Consider the following 5277-nt stretch of genomic DNA (forward strand, 5'->3'; position numbering starts at 1 on the left):
TCTCGGACTTAGTCGATTTTTCATAAATTCTAAGAAAAACATATGTTAGGATGCTGCGAGATGAATGGGATGCTGCATGGAGATGAATCTTGATCTTCTTCATCTCCAATCTTAATACAGCATCCCTACTTAAGGGCATCTCGGACTTAGTCTATTTTTCATAAATTCTAAGAAATTCATATGTTAGGATGCTGCGAGATGAATGGGATGCTGCATGGAGATGAATTTTGATCTTCTTCATCTCTCATCTTAATACAGCATCCCTACTTAAAGGCATCTCGGACTTAGTCGAATTTTCATAAATTCTAAGAAAAACATATGTTAGGATGCTGGGATATGAATGGGATGCTGCATGGAGATGAATCTTGATCTCCTACATCTCCCATCTCAATACAGCATCCCTACTTAAAAGCATCTCGGACTTAGTCGATTTTTCATAAATTCTAAGAAAAACATATGTTAGGATGCTGCGAGATGAATGGGATGCTGCATGGAGATGAATCTTGATCTTCTTCATCTCTCATCTTAATACAGCATCCCTACTTAAAGGCATCTCGGACTTAGTCGATTTTTCATAAATTCTAAGAAAAACATATGTTAGGATGCTGGGATATGAATGGGATGCTGCATGGAGATGAATCTTGATCTCCTACATCTCCCATCTCAATACAGCATCCCTACTTAAAGGCAGTTCGGACTAAGTCGATTTTTCATAAATTCTAAGAAATTCATATGTAAGGATGCTGCGAGATGAATGGGATGCTGCATAGAGATGAATTTTGATCTTCTTCATCTCTCATCTTAATACAGCATCCCTACTTTAAGTCATCTCGGACTTAGTTGATTTTTCATAAATTCTAAGAAAAACATATGTTAGGATGCTGCGAGATGAATGGGATGCTGCATGGTGATGAATCTTGATCTTCTTCATCTCCCATCTCAATACAGCATCCCTACTTAAAGGCAGTTCGGACTAAGTCGATTTTTCATAAATTCTAAGAAATTCATATGTTAGGATGCTGATAGATGAATGGGATGCTGCATGGAGATGAATCTTGATCTTCTTCATCTCCCATCTTAATACAGCATCCCTACTTAAAGGCATCTCGGACTTAGTCGATTTTTCATAAATTCTAAGAAAATCATATGTTAGGATGCTGCGAGATGAATGGGATGCTGCATGGAGATGAATCTTGATCTTCTTCATCTCTCATATTAATACAGCATCCCTACTTAAAGGCATCTCGGACTTAGTCGATTTTTCATAAATTCTAAGAAATTCATATGTTAGGATGCTGCGAGATGAATGGGATGCTGCATGGAGATGAATCTTGATCTTCTTCATCTCCCGTCTTAATACAGCATCCCTACTTAAAGGCACCTCGGACTTAGTCGATTTTTCATAAATTCTAAGTAAAACATATGTTAGGATGCTGCGAGATGAATGGGATGCTGCATGGAGATGAATCTTGATCTTCTTCATCTCCCATCTTAATACAGCATCCCTACTTAAAGGCATCTCGGACTTAGTCGATTTTTCATAAATTCTAAGAAATTCATATGTTAGGATGCTGCGAGATGTATGGGATGCTGCATGGAGATGATTCTTGATCTTCTTCATCTCCCATCTCAATACAGCATCCCTACTTAAAGACATCTCGGACTTAGTCGATTTTTCATAAATTCTAAGAAAAACATATGTTAGGATGCTGCGAGATGTATGGGATGCTGCCTGGAGATGAATCTTGATCTTCTACATCTCCCATCTCAATACAGCATCCCTCTTTAAAGGCATCTCGGACTTAGTCGAATTTTCATAAATTCTAAGAAAAACATATGTTAGGATGCTGCGAGATGAATGGGATGCTGCATGGAGATGAATTTTGATCTTCTTCATCTCTCATCTTAATACAGCATCCCTACTTAAAGGCATCTCGGACTTAGTCGAATTTTCATAAATTCTAAGAAAAACATATGTTAGGATGCTGGGATATGAATGGGATGCTGCATGGAGATGAATCTTGATCTCCTACATCTCCCATCTCAATACAGCATCCCTACTTAAAAGCATCTCGGACTTAGTCGATTTTTCATAAATTCTAAGAAAAACATATGTTAGGATGCTGCGAGATGAATGGGATGCTGCATGGAGATGAATTTTGATCTTCTTCATCTCTCATCTTAATACAGCATCCCTACTTAAAGGCATCTCGGACTTAGTCGAATTTTCATAAATTCTAAGAAAAACATATGTTAGGATGCTGGGATATGAATGGGATGCTGCATGGAGATGAATCTTGATCTCCTACATCTCCCATCTCAATACAGCATCCCTACTTAAAAGCATCTCGGACTTAGTCGATTTTTCATAAATTCTAAGAAAAACATATGTTAGGATGCTGCGAGATGAATGGGATGCTGCATGGAGATGAATCTTGATCTTCTTCATCTCTCATCTTAATACAGCATCCCTACTTAAAGGCATCTCGGACTTAGTCGATTTTTCATAAATTCTAAGAAAAACATATGTTAGGATGCTGAGAGATGAATGTGATGCTGCATGGAGATAAATCTTGATCTTTTACATCTCCTATCTTAATACAGCATCCCTACTTAAAGGCATCTCGGACTTAGTCGATTTTTCATAAATTCTAAGTAAAACATATGTTAGGATGCTGCGAGATGAATGGTATGCTGCATGGAGATGAATCTTGATCTTGTTCATCTCCCATCTTAATACAGCATCCCCACTTAAAGGCATCTCGGACTTAGTCGATTTTTCATAAATTCTAAGAAATTCATATGTTAGGATGCTGCGAGATGAATGGGATGCTGCATGGAGATGAATCTTGATCTTCTTCATCTCCCATCTTAATACAGCATCCCCACTTAAAGGCATCTCGGACTTAGTCGATTTTTCATAAATTCTAAGAAATTCATATGTTAGGATGCTGCGAGATGAATGGGATGCTGCATGGAGATGAATCTTGATCTTGTTCATCTCCCATCTTAATACAGCATCCCCACTTAAAGGCATCTCGGACTTAGTCGATTTTTCATAAATTCTAAGAAATTCATATGTTAGGATGCTGCGAGATAAATGGGATGCTGCATGGAGATGCATCTTGATCTCCTACATCTCCCATCTTAATACAGCATCCCTACTTAAAGCCATCTCGGACTTAGTCGATTTTTCATAAATTCATAGAAATTCATATGTTAGGATGCTGCGAGATGAATGGGATGCTGCATGGAGATGAATCTTGATCTTCTTCATCTCCCATCTTAATACAGCATCCCCACTTAAAGGCATCTCGGACTTAGTCGATTTTTCATAAATTCTAAGAAATTCATATGTTAGGATGCTGCGAGATGAATGGGATGCTGCATGGAGATGAATCTTGATCTTCTTCATCTCTCATATTAATACAGCATCCCTACTTAAAGGCATCTCGGACTTAGTCGATTTTTCATAAATTCTAAGAAATTCATATGTTAGGATGCTGGGAGATGAATGGGATGCTGCATGGAGATGAATCTTGATCTTCTTCATCTTCCATCTGAAAACAGCATCCCTACTTAAAGGCATCTCGGACTTAGTCGATTTTTCATAATTTCTAAGAAAAACATATGTTAGGATGTTGCGAGATGAATGGGATGCTGCATGGAGATGAATCTTGATCTTCTTCATCTCCCATCTTAATACAGCATCCCTACTTAAAGGCATCTCGGACTTAGTCGATTTTTCATAATTTCTAAGAAAAACATATGTTAGGATGCTGCGAGATGATGTCCGGGATGCTGCATGGAGATGAATCTTGATCTTCTTCAACTCCCATCTTAATACAGCATCCCTGCTTAAGGGCATCTCGGACTTAGTCGATTTTTCATAAATTCTTAGAAAAAAATATGTTAGGATGCTGCGAGATGAATGGGATGCTGCATGGAGATGAATCTTGATCTTGTTCATCTCCCATCTCAATACAGCATCCCTACTTAAAGGCATCTCGGACTTAGTCGATTTTTCATAAATTCTAAGAAAAACATATGTTAGGATGCTGGGAGATGGATGGGATGCTGCATGGAGATGAATCTTGATCTTCTTCATCTTCCATCTGAAAACAGCATCCCTACTTAAAGGCATCTCGGACTTAGTCGATTTTTCATAATTTCTAAGAAAAACATATGTTAGGATGCTGCAAGATGAATGGGATGCTGCATGGAGATGAATCTTGATCTTCTTCATCTCCCATCTGAAAACAGCATCCCTACTTAAAGGCATCTCGGACTTAGTCGATTTTTCATAATTTTTAAGAAAAACATATGTTAGGATGCTGCGAGATGAATGGGATGCTGCATGGAGATGAATCTTGATCTTCTTCATCTCCCATCTCAATACAGCATCCCTACTTTAAGGCATCTCGGACTTAGTCGATTTTTCATGAATTCTAAGTAAAACATATGTTAGGATGCTGGGAGATAAATGGGATGCTGCATGGAGATGAATCTTGATCTTCTTCTTGTCCCATCTTAATACAGCATCCCTACTTAAAGGCATCTCAGACTTAGTCGATTTTTCATAATTTCTAAGAAAAACATATGTTAGGATGCTGCGAGATGAATGAGATGCTGCAGGGAGATTAATCTTGATCTCCTACATCTCCCATCTCAATACAGCATCCCTACTTACAGCCATCTCAGACTTAGTCGATTTTTCATAAATTCTAAGAAATTCATATGTTAGGATGCTGCGAGATAAATGGGATGCTGCATGGAGATGAATCTTGATCTCCTACATCTCCCATCTTAATACAGCATCCCTACTTAAAAGCATCTCGGACTTAGTCGATTTTTCATAAATTCTAAGAAAAACATATGTTAGGAAGCTGCGAGATGAATGGGATGCTGCATGGAGATGAATCTTGATCTTCTTCATCTCCCATCTCAATACAGCATCCCTACTTAAAGGCATCTCGGACTCAGTCGATTTTTCATAAATTCTAAGAAAAACATATGTTAGGATGCTGGGAGATGAATGGGATGCTGCATTGAGATGAATCTTGATCTTCTTCATCTCCCATCTTAATACAGCATCCCTCCTTAAAGGCATCTCGGACCTAGTCGATTTTTCATAAATACTAAGAAATTCATTTGTTAGGATGCTGCGAGATGAATGGGATGCTGCATGGAGATGAATCTTGATCTTCTTCATCTCCCATCTCGATACAGCATCCCTACTTAAAGGCATCTCGGACTTAGTCGATTTTTCATAAATTC

Source organism: Anopheles coustani, assembly GCF_943734705.1.
Source record: "Anopheles coustani chromosome X unlocalized genomic scaffold, idAnoCousDA_361_x.2 X_unloc_89, whole genome shotgun sequence".
NCBI classification, from domain to species: Eukaryota; Metazoa; Arthropoda; class Insecta; order Diptera; family Culicidae; genus Anopheles; species Anopheles coustani.